The sequence below is a fragment of the Dipodomys spectabilis genome, unplaced genomic scaffold, assembly GCF_019054845.1.
Source record: "Dipodomys spectabilis isolate Male_0828 unplaced genomic scaffold, ASM1905484v1 ptg000201l, whole genome shotgun sequence".
In the NCBI taxonomy this organism is placed as follows: Eukaryota; Metazoa; Chordata; class Mammalia; order Rodentia; family Heteromyidae; genus Dipodomys; species Dipodomys spectabilis.
In genome coordinates, this window is record NW_024870878.1 from 4,330,873 (window position 1) to 4,343,686 (window position 12,814).

The 12,814-nt window shown below is 41.4% G+C and overlaps 1 protein-coding gene across 3 annotated transcripts in view; it reads left to right on the plus strand.

The window, feature by feature from the left end:
• Nucleotides 1-12,814, plus strand: part of Ntm (neurotrimin) — a 1,039,122-nt gene that overhangs the window by 855,740 nt on the left and 170,568 nt on the right. The window lies entirely within an intron of this gene.

A 12,814-nucleotide genomic window follows, 5' to 3' on the forward strand; every position in this document is an offset into this window, starting at 1 on the left:
TGGTATGGTTTTTCTCAGTCTCCTGAAGCAGCTATGAATGTGGAGGGGAACACTTGTTAGAAAGGCTAGACCACTAGTCCCATCTGTCAACCCACAAGAATCACTCTGTCTACTAAGCTAAGCTGGGTGGAGTATGGGAGACTAAGGTGACCTCAGCAGTACGTTATGATTAAAATCCTGTGGCCAAATGAGTGCCATTTTCTATGCCTTCTGGTGTGTTCAAGAGGAGTCATCCTTCAGGTTTTCTAAGTCATCCCTCAGGTTTCTACACCTGCTTCCAGGAGCTCCCTTGTCAGAGCAGTAGAAAACCATTAGGTTCCTCTGCTCAGGCCTTGCACATACGGGATGTTTGGTCATTACAGAGTTCAAGAGATGCTGACTGCACTAACAGGAGGCTGTAGCATCCTTCCTGGTAAACAGACAGGGCTCCCTAAGGATATTCAATAAGCAACCACCAAATGTGTTTTCTTTTTTCTTTTTTTAAAAAAAATTATTGTGAAAATACCATACAGAGGAGTTACAATTACATGGGCAAGATAACCAGTACATTTCTTGTCAGGCATTGTTGCCTCCTCTTTGTTTCCCCTTCCCATCCCTTCCCATACTCCCCCCACCTCCCCCCACCCGATCCTTCCCCACCTCCACCAAAGTTGTAAAGTTCATTTTTACGACATAACAACTTGTACATCTCCTTGTTGCAATGGGTCCACCTGTATCCCTATTTAAGTGATTTTTTTCCCTTAGGTGATTTTCTCTAGGGAATTTGGGCTGACTCAAAACTATCTCAGATTTCCACACCACAGGATAGAGAAATCAGCTCTGATTTTTTTACTTTATTTTTTCTAGATCTTGATTCCTTCTGCAGCTTCTAGTGAGAAAGGTTGTCATTTTGTTTTGGGAAAAAGACAGATATCAGATCCAAAATATCAGCATTTTAAAAACACTTCCCAGTAGCCTCTCATTCCTCACATCAGAGGTGCTGATTTATTCGAACTAACTAAAGGAAGTATTCTTCATTTATTTATTTATTTTTAACATTACCAAGGATTAAAATCAGGGCAACAACACTTGATAGGCCAGTATTGTAACACTTGAGCCACATCCCTAAGCCACTTTTGCTGTAATTCATTTTTCCTATAGATTCTTGTGTTTTGCCCCAAGCCAATGTCAGACATAAATCTACCTTTCCTACTTACACTTCCTGAGAGGCTGGAATTGCAGGCTTTTGTCATTATACCTGGTCACTAAAATATTCCAAATGAATATGGCTCCACAAGCAATCAGAACAGACCTGGCTAATCCTAGAGTACATCCTTATTGTCATATCCCTAAAGATAATAGTTCAATAGTGTGTATATAATGTAGGTCACATTTACATCGTGTATACAATGACTTCACGGACAGCATCGTTGCCCACAGTACCATGACTATTTTAGGGAAACACTTAAGTACTTGAAAGATGGAGAGACTTTTGAGTCATTCTTCTTTTCTCGATGAAGTTAAAATATTTCTGAGGGCCTGTGTAGAGAAGTTGGTGTAGAACACTCTAAGGCCTCCTGTTGTTCTTTAAGGATTATCAATGGACACTTTTCTTGTGTATTCTTGTGTACCAATTCAATGGTAATTGGAAGCCAGGTACTATAAAACGCAAAGCTCCTGTTAACATTTCTGTCCTTTAAGTAATCCACCTAAACACTAACAAACAAGTGTCTTATTAAGGTATCAAGGATTGGGAAAATAATGAATTTACAGAAAGGAGGTAAGCTACAAAGTGACATTTCACAAAGATCTTCACTTAAGAGTGGAGCTCAGGATCCTTAAGGAAGAGATAGCATCTCAGACAAGAATAATGGCCATGGAAAACCCTTGAGGACCTGATCAGTGTGACATGTTGGAGGGAGAATGAAAATGTTAGCATTGTCATGGAGCAGTTTTGGGGTGAATTGGCCAGACTTACAGCCAGAAAGGTTGGTAATATCTCCGTTTTGTGTAGAGCCATGTAGATTTTCCACAAAAGACTAGATTTTCCTTGATACTTGATAAGAAGGCTACTTCTGTTCCTTAAGGAAATGTGCATTATCTTTTCTTTTTCTCAATAATGGACAAGTATGTGAAAGGGTATAAATGGACTAGAACGTGACAAACACCTGGGTTAATAAACCTTGAGGTGAAGGAGGAAGTCTATTCTTCTATGGACTTTAAGTGGTGAAGACATAAAGGGACAGCTTGCTGATGACCTGTCCAACATTGAGATAGATGTGGAAGGACTAAGTGTCTGTTTACAGTTGCTGTTGCCATGTGAGACTTTCTTCAGAGTCCATCTCAGGTGCATTTCTTTACATAGAGTGCAAAGCATTGAGTTTTGCTGTGACATTGTGCTGATTATACCAGACAGGAGGAGGCTGCTGCTAGTCATAACTGGCAGGAAGGGGACCCATAGCCTAGGTCACTGGCAGATCCCTTTCCCTCTTCCCATTTCCAATGTCTCTAGGCTGTTTAAAAACTTTAAGATGTCACCACTTGGAGTGTATCTTAAGGTTTACATTCCTGATGGATGTTGTCTGTGGTAAATTAGCATTTCACACTTGATGGAAAAAAAAAAAACAAAGCTGTGACAGTTTTTGTGTGTGGTGGGGCGGTGGGGGGGACAATATTTTTCTTTGATTTTTCATTTCATGTTATTTGAGAAAGAATTTATTGATTTAAAATTAGGACAGTTTAATTTGGTGGCATGTTTTCTTTATGTCTCAATTATATATTCATGTCTTTGTGGCAAACTCAGCTGGTGGGGGATTAAGAATTCAAAATAGAGGATTTTCACTTGGCAAGTCTTGCTTTCCACTGTGATTAATTGGGAGTCCGCACAATGAACCCGGCATTGGCTCCTTTAGGGATTTAATAGCTCCGTAGAAAGATGTGAATTTCAGGATTTAGGAGTCTTGGGTTCCAATTTGAATTTTGATAATAATTACCTGGGAAAATGACCTACTTATTTCAACTCTTCTCAATTAGACAATTCGTTGAAATGTCTGATAATCTGATTTAGAACAAGCGATGGAATAGATACTGGAGAGCAGAACAGTATTTACTCATGATAGAGCTTTTGCTTCTGTTTATTATAGTCAGCCTCCTGTACACAGATCCCATCCTTTGTACTAGTAATCCCTACCTGAGCTACTGCTGATAGATGTCTGTGTTTCCAGGAACAACCTGGACCATATCCTCTCTTCCCCTTCTTGATCCATCATCTAGAGCTACTCATTCTCAGCTTTGTCCTGCTGCTGTTCCTCAGCTCTGTCACTACCCGTGCCGTTTCTTCTCACACATTTGAGCTTGTTTTATTATGGTCTTAGAATCCTAAAATCTGTTCTTTAGAGATGAGGCACTGTGCTAATAATATGGTCCCTTACTCTGAGGGTGCTGGCTGCTCTTTCTTCTACTGTGACAAAGGAAGATCAGAAAATTGTTTTATTTACTTTTCACGCATACATAGATGAATCTCTTGCAAATACCAAGTAATGATAAATGAAGCTGGTTGGTGCCTGTGACCAGGGTGCATAATGGGCCAATATCAGCAAGTACAGGGTAAAAAAGCTGCTTCTAGCCAGACACTGGTGGTTCATTCCTGCAATACTAGCTACTTGGCTGAGATCTGAGGATCCTGGTTCAAAGCCAGTCTGGGCAGAAAAGTCCCTAGAAGACTCTTATCTCCAATTAACTACTCAAAAAACTAGAAGTGGAGCTGTGGCTCAAAACTGTACAGTGTTAGCTTTGAGTAGAAGAGCTTAGGGACAGAGCCTATGCACGGATTTCAAGTCCCACCAATGGGAAAACAGAGTTCCTTCTAGTGACTCTTATAGGACTCCAAGGTCCTAAAGACAGGGTCCTTTTGCACATTGAAGAACAAGATTCTGTTCTTCCTGAAGACCAAACCAAAAGCTTTAGAAATGGGTAGTCCAGCATTTCTCTCCAGACTGTCAGAATGCAATGCAGAGTAACTGCCCACACCCACTCTGCTTCGCTCATCCACCCTTTTTGTACTTGCAGCTAGAGTGATTTCTTTCAAGACTTCTCCATAGCTCAGGAGAGCCAATTTCTTCTCAAGGAATTGATACCAACTCAAGGGACTAGTTCCAGGAATCCTCCACATATCTGGTTCATGTCACACCTCTGTGTCACTGTTTTTATTTTAGTTTATTTCACTATTCATGTTCTTTCTGGTTGCATACCCTTTGTAAATTCTCTCCCCTTTTTCTTGTTCCAATGAACCTTATTTTTCCTACAAACATTAACTCAAATGCTAGTTCTACAGAGATCATTTTTCCAGGCCTAGCATTATCACCTGTTACTCCTACTTTCCCCAAGAGTTAAAGCTCTGTCCTTCCTAGTTCTTGCCACAGTGAGAATGTGTGTGTGTGTGTGTGTGTGTGTGTGTGTGTGTGTGTGTGTGTGTGTGTGTGTGTGTGAGAGAGAGAGAGAGAGAGAGAGAGAGAGAGAGAGAGAGAGAGAGAGAGAGAGAGAGATTACTGGGTTGTGTCTATTTTGTATTCTGTGCCCAGTGCCTGGAATTCAAAAGATATTCAAGGACAATTTGTTGGATGATGAATGGACCTATAGCGTTTCTTTATAAAAATAAACAAAAGTATTTGTCTGTGTTTTATTTATTACTTGTTGTGGAAGGCTGAAGAATGGCCAAGTAAAGATAACAGATCCTAATCCTTAGGACCCAGGAGCATACATTGAATGGTAGTGATTTTGCATGTGTAATTAAATTAAGATAACATAATCCTGGGCCCTAAATATAATCACTTGTGTTCTGTAAGAGGTAGAGTATGGGTGGTAGGGAAGAGATGGCTGGTGATATAAACTGGAAAACAATATGAAAACTTGAACAGAGATACTTGCAAACACTGGCTTTGAGTCTTACAGTGATGTGCACTTGAGCCAAGGCATGTCAGCAAGCACTTAGAAGAACTGTGGATCAGTTTTCTTCTGGGGCCTCTGGAGAAAGCACTGATGTCTTGGTTTTATCCCAGCAGTGGATGACCAGCCTCCAGAACTTAGAGTGAATAAGTTTCTGCTGCTAAAATATTTTTACATATGCATATATTACAGGTTAATGCCTTCTAATGATTTCTTATGCCTCATATATATATATATATATATATATATATATATATATATATATATACACACACACACACACACACACACATAGAGACAAGTATTTCCATATTGTTTACCCTCCATCATTTTCTTTCCCTCTCTCCCCTCCCCTAAAACCCCTAGAGTATCATCACCACAATCAAGGTCTACATATAAGTGTATATAAGTGTGTGTGTGTGTGTGTGTGTGTGTTTGTCTATAGTCTATATTCCACAAATTAGTGAAAGCCTGTAGCATTAGATTCTGAGTTTGGATTATCTCACCGATTACAACATGCTGATCCCCAGCTCCATCTACTTTCCTGATAATGACATACATTTCTTTTTTGTATGTGTAGCTATATAATCGTCTATGGCATATTTCTATCTTATACTCTTTATTCATTTATTGATTATTATGCACCTTGGGTGAATCCATCATTTGGCTATTGTGGAAAGTGCTGCAATAAACATGAGTGTGTAAGTATCTTTCTTGTATATTGATTTAGACCCTGGATATATGCCCAAAAGTCATTTAAAAAGGTGGCACTTGCAGTCAAAATTTTAAATCCCAATAGATGAAATTAAGAAAAATAAATAAACCCTGATATTCCAGATCTGCTGGAAATTTTGGTTTTTATCACTTTAAAAATATATTTTTATTACCTTTAAGGAACTATACAACGAATTACCATTCAACAAGCCAGTTTATAAATACAATGCATCTTCATGAGTATGACCCCTTCAATTATTCTGACTCATTCTTCCCAGCCCATCCCCTCAGTTTTCTTAGCTTCACAGGATATGCATTGGATAGTATGATTGCATTCTCCCTTCCTCTCTAGACTTCCCTTGTGCACCTTTCAAATGCCAGTTTCCTGGTATTTATTTTATTGAACTGTGAGTTAGTGTTTCTAAGTAAGTATACTAGTTTAATTCTCCCCTGCAAATGCCATATTTCAGTTAAAACATGTGTGTGCACTTGTATATAACCCAATATGTGATTATTTGTGCAGTTATAAATTGGTTCTATCTTCCACATATAAGAGCGAACATGTGCCCTTTGTCACTCTCAGCCTGACTCCATTTAACATCAGCTTTCCAGGTCCATCCATTTCTTTTCAAGTGATGCAGTATCATTCTTTCTAATGAATGAGAAAAATACTATATACAAGTCACACTTTCTCTGAGAGGTAAAGTAAGTCTCATGTCTGGGTCTGTTTCTTTTTGTTACAATTGAGCATCCATATCTTCAAGTCCCTGATTCTGTGTCATTATATTGGCCCTTCATATCTGCAAGCTTGGATTCACAGATTCAACCAACATTGGATTGAAATCGAGACAGGGTACTGTCCCAGCATCTCAGTGGCAAGCACTTGGCTAACATTCTTGAGGTCCTGGTTCCATTCCCAGCATCACAAAGAGGGAGAAGGCAGCTGCCACCTTGGTGTCTTGGATTGCTTTCTCTAGGATAGGGATCAGAGGTTCGGATCAGGGACAGGACAGGAAAATATTCCTATCCTAGGATCTTGGAGGGCCCAGGAACCACACCCAAATCCCAGCCTATCTTGTTAAGATCTGAAGCTAGGATTGATTTTCCTATTTTTAAAATGTTTTAAAAGAAGAAAAAAAATGTTACTAGTTTTTGACAAGGCCAATAATGCTTGAAATAGTTTCTCTCTGGCCCCTTACAGCACATATTTTCTATCTCTTGCTGGGAAGATGTTTAAATAGTCTCTCGAGGAGAAGCCAATAGGGAAGGAACTCCAAGAGCCTCTGGGAGAGAGCCAGTGGGAATTTGCAGCCTTTTCTTGTGTGTGTGTGTGTGTGTGTGTGTGTGTGTGTGTGTGTGTGTGTGTGTGTGCGCGCGCGCGCATGCCAGTACAGAGGCTTGAACTTGGAGCTTGAATGCTGTCACTTAGCTTTGTCCCTCAAGGCTGCCCTCTATGACTGAACCACATAGAGCTCCACTTCTATTTGTTTTAGTCATTAATTGGGGATAAGAGTCTCATGGACTTTCCTGACCCAGCTGGCTTCAAAACTGTGACTTCAGATCTCAGCCTCCTGAGAAGCTAGGAGCACAAGTGTGATCCACTGGCCCCTAGCTAAATTTATAGTCTTAAGGGAACAATAGTGAGAGTACAATTTCTAACCCCAGCTCAGCCCTCAGAGGCTTGTAGCCTCATCTGATGTTGGCTTGATTCCTCCTGACAGATATTGAGCTGGAACTTACCAACTAGCTCCTCCCCCACCCCCACCCTGCCACACACAATTGACTTATAGAAACTATGAGAATCAGTGAATATTTAAAGCCTCTAAATTATCTGTTTATCTTCAGGGAAAAACATGCATCTGTATGGAACATGTGTAAGCTTTTATTTTCTTGTCATTATTCCCCAAATAATAAGTATTTACATAGCATTTACATTACATTAGTTATCAGTAATCCAGAGATCATTAAAGAAAATGCAAGGCTGTGCATGGGTTATTTGCACACAGGACACCACTTTCTACAAGGGACTCAACTATCTGTGGATTTGGGCATATCCTCGGGGTCTTGAATACAACACTGGAGAATACCGAGTTGTGATTGTGTTTCTTCCAAAAGACTTCCTTTTGGAAATCCACCTTGTCATGATAAGGAACGTAGTGGATACATAGCTGTTCCATCACTCTGACATGGATCAATTCTCATCTCCCAAGGCAGCTCAGCCAGTCGTGTTTTAGAGCCACCTGTTATCAGAGTGTGTGCACATAGCAGGCAGGAGAGTGAGCATAGCAGAGGGGGTGAGGACACGGGAAGGGAGTGTGCACATAAGGGCAGGATGGCCCTGCACACAGGGAGACGGGTGCTTAGGGGAAATGTGAGCACAGAGGAAGCGGGTATGCTATCAGGGAGTTTCCGAATAGGGAGATAGTAGACACACAAATAGGCAAGGATTTTGCTCTGGTCTGATCCTGTGTTGTCTCAAGTGTCCCCAACATAGTTCTTCATTATGATGTTTGACTCTGGTACCTTGTCCTCTTTGGCTCATCTGCTTTCTGTTCAGCTATTGCTCAGAATTTCCTTCTCACCTCTGCCTTTATTTTTCCTGCTTCTGATTTTTCACTGCCATAGGCCCTACCTCATCTGTCATCACGCCTCAGTTTTACCCTCCAGAGCACAGCTCTGCAGCCTGTTTTCCCTTCTGCCCCTGCTCTGCCCTGCCCTGCCCTGCTCACAGGCTCCCATCACTGATGCACTGGGCCTTGTTTGTTTCTCTGCTCAAAGGGCTCCTTGGTTTTGCCTCCAACACTTTGAGCTCACATTGCTATTGTGAGGAGGCACCAGGGGACCAGATAACGCTTTTTGTTTATTTATTTTTTCACTTCACTTAATGAGCACAACTTGAAATTAAGCTGAGGTTTCATTCACATCATTTCCCTTAGGAAGCCTGCATCCAGTCCCAGGAAAATTCTCTTCCTGCACTGGGCAGGGAGGGAAAATGCATCGTTTCAAGTTTCTTTGCTGAGACTCAGGTTGCATCAGAGTGCATCATCTCTTTTGCTTTGTAAGTTTCTGTGTTGTGTGTGTGTGTGTGTGTTTGTGCATACGCGCATGGTCTTTATGTGTTGGAGCACTTCACATGCGGAGTGTTTGTGTATTAGGTCACTTTCCACTTGTTTGTGAGTAAGAGTTAATTTGCAGCTGGTTATATGCATAAAAGACCAAATATGAAGACCACAGAGGGAGAGGGCTTAGCCATGTGGATGGAATGGCCTTGGAACTGACACTACCATAGAAGGATTTTGATGCTCTATGTACCTCTTCACCATCCCGCATCCTGGTCATGGGCAAGGTTATGAGGAGATAGGCACTTTCTGAAGCACAGTAGCAGCCAAGGACAGAAAAAATATAGGCTGGGTCTGAGTTTGGTACCCCAGTTATACCTACAGGCCTCCTCTGCACCCAGCTTTGCCTCCCCACCATGTGGCACAGTGGTCACTTTGCTGGTCTAGTCATGAGGACTGCAAGTATAGCTCCTTATCTCATGAAATTAATAGAGACAGCTATTGGAGGCAGTATCCCACAAAGCTTCCAAATACTCCACCTAATATTTAGAGTGATAGCTATACCTTACTCTGTAGTAGCCAGGAGCTACATCAAAGTCTTTATGTGCAACATATTAATTTTCAGAAGAACCCTGTGCAGCAGAGGCTTTCTTAGCCTAACTTTGGAAACAAGAAAGCAAGCTAACCTGGGCAGTGTTACACTGATATCAGAAGGTGGCTGGCAAGAAGCTGTGCCCAGCCCAGTGGAGGCAACCTCCCCTCTGTGAGCAGAAGCTCAGGTTAATATAGCTGAGGGGGACTGTTTCCCTCTGAATAACTGATCTTGCAAGTAGGATCAGGGGCTCAGAGCAGTTCAGACATGGAAGCTACTTCAGAGGCCACCTCTCGGTGACTTGCAGTCACTTGAGCTATGTTAAACAATACCACTATTGACTTTCCCAAATATTTTGATTCAACTTATTGGAGGTAAGGCCACTGTATCATTATTTTTTAAAAGTCACTGGGTGCTTCTATTTTTTTTCATCCACACAGGAAGCTACTGTTTTGAGATTACAGATGGGAAAATATGAAAATTAGTTGCCTTTTCATCCAAGGGCACACCCCTGGCTGAAGAGAGTATTGCTAACTATTCCTGTCTTCCATCCAAAACTCATTGACTTGTCACTGATTAAATGCATTTCTTACCTTATGTATGTGAGGGAACACCAAATTCATGATGGATGAGAATTTGCACTGAGATGTGACACAAATGCGTTACAATAATAGCAGTGAGGTCTATAAAATGAGAGAAGTAAATCTTGTCTTGAGGAATTGTTGCAGGGTGTTGATATGGGATGATAAAGATGCCATATCTCGTTCAACATACAGTAATTTTCTTTCCTTTTTTCTTTCATCATTACTTATCTTTTCCCCATTCTTTTCCCTCTTCTTCTCATCCCCTCCCCTCTCCTCCTTTCCCCTCTCTTTCCCTTCCTTTCCCCCTCTCTCCCCCTTCCCTCCCCTTTTGTATGGACATTTTCATTTAAGTCCTACTAGGTATTCTTTTGAGCTCAGGTGGCAGTCATGAGTAATATCAACTTCAAAGTTTAAAAACCATAGTATAAACTGAGTGTGTTTCTTTATTAGCTTATAAACCCATTGAAAATGGCCTGGGCTGTTAAAATACCCCGAGCAATCTGACATTACCATAGGGCCTCAGCAAGCATTTTCTGGGGGCGCGACTAGCCATAGGTTGGTTGAGAGAGAGCTGTGATTTACATGGAGGCTTGCCCTGACAGGCACTAGCATTTTATCACAGGCTTAGGGACCTCATATTCTGCTTCCCAACTCCTTGTGGATCTTATCATCAAAGATGATGTAGAGATCATTATGATGCTGATGAGGGGACGAAGGTTAGCAGCAACCTTGTAAAATAACTAGGCCTTCCTCTGTGGACATTATTGCATCATTGCTTATTATTGCACTAGAAAGGGAAGTCCTTGTAGAATGGTGCTCAGGTTCTATAGATTGAGTCCTTTGGCTGGTTTCATACTACTTGTTCATCTCAGGTTTCCCTTTATCTCCCTAGATTTTTCCTATAAGGCTGCTGCATCCCCAGCTTCCTTTGGCTGATTGGCCCCTTCTCATTCACTCAGGCTCCATAACATCCAATGACCCACCCAACCCTTCGCTTTATTTACTTGGATTTCAGTAAGTATAGCTACCTCTGCCTATCCAGCTCTAGAAAGCTGTATCTTTAAGAACATGATGGAAACTGAAAGTGTTACAGTAAGTCCAGAATTGAACAAATGATCCTACTCTGCCTCCCTTACCATACAAATTCCTCTTGCTTTTGTATTAGCAATCATGAAGAATGGTCAAACTTTATATCCAATTTTCAGGAGAGAGAATTAGAAGTTCTCTCTACCTCCCCCCGTTTTTTTGTGCCAGTCCTGAGCTCGGGGACAGTATCTGAGATTTCTTTTGCTCTACTACTTGAGCCACAGTTTAGGCTTCTAGGGTAGTTGGTTGCACATAAGAGTCACATGGACTTTCCTACCCTAGCTGGTTTTGATCCTCAAGTCCTAGCCTCTTGAGTAGCTAGAATTACAGGTGTGAGCCACTGGCACCTGACTAGAGGCCGTTCCTTCATGTCTTCTAAAGGAAGTGCCTTTACGTACCAGTCTTCATGCATTCCAACTTCCCTGGCACTGCCTTGGCTCTGTCATTCACTCCATTTTACCTGATTATCGAAATACTGTCACCTGTTCTTCCCTGTACCCATTTGGTCAGTGGCCACAGTAATGAGAATAGGAAACATTGATGGAGTCTTTGCCTAAAGTAAGAGCTACTTAGGCTTAATTTACAGAATCTGATTCAAATCTCACACCAACCTTTGACATAAGTGACTTTGTAGATGAAGAAACTGAAGCTTAGAGGGGTTGCAAACTTTTCTCAAGGTCACCTAAGTAAAAGATGGTGTTTGAATCCCTTCCTGCTATGAGAAGAAGCCCAACCATCAGTCACTGAGCTCTTTAGGAGGCTGAGCATTCTCTGCTTTCTCCAAAGCATCTTCCTGCTAAGTGCTGCTTCCTGCAGAGAAGTTTTCCTTCTGTTATTTCTGTTTGGGTTGCTTGTCTCCTCGGCAATGTTGATTTCATTGCATTTTCATAATATTTCATGCTTTAATTTAATTTATTTAGTGCTATTGTACAGTGCCCTGAGCACCTCAGAAGAAGCAGGAGTTTTATAAATAAAATTATTATTACAGCTGCTCTGATAGCAGCCCCTGAGCTATTTAGTGAATATGTCAATTACTCTCAGTGTGGAAATTTTTTTTTCACCTAAAGCCTTTTATGGCCTAAGTTCTCTTTGGCTCTTCTGCTCTATCTTGCTTGCTGTAGCTCTGAAGTCTTATAGCATTTCCCATTACTACCCGCCCCCCCCCCCCCCATCGGAAATCCACACAGCACCTCAGCAGAAGTTTCATGTTCTGCATTCAGGAAAACATGACCTACTTTCTTTAACCTTTTCAATCCCAGAGGTTCTGAATCCCATTTGCTAGACCTATCATGTCAGTTCTGCAATGACCCAGGCCCTCCCTGCCTACTTCATGCTAAATAAGACCTCGTTATCTGTTGCTGTGTGACAGAAATCTCTCCCACAATATTCTAGAGCTGGATACGAATTGATCACAATATTATTTAGCTCTGAAAACCTCAATACTCTAACATGCAAGGCTTATTTAGGCCTACATTTTGGCACAGTCTCAAAAAAAAAAAAGAAGAAAACCCAAAGAAAAAGAAATAGGTAAGAGCCACAGACTCAGGTAATCCTAGCTACTCAGGAGGCTGAGATCTGAAGATCACAGTGTGAAGTCTCTGAGGATCGCAGTGTGAAGCCAACCTGGGTGGAAAAGTACCTGAGACTCTTATTTCCAATTGACTGGCAAAAAGCAGGAAGTAGAGGTGTGGCTCAGGGGCAGAACACCAACTATGAGCCAAAAAAGCCAAGGAATTTTACCCAGGCCCTGAGCTCAAGCCCTAGTATGGGCACATACAGAAAAGCCTACTTTCAAGATTCTACCTGCTACCTCACATCACTGTAAGAGATGTGAAAGTAATACTATCCTTCATATA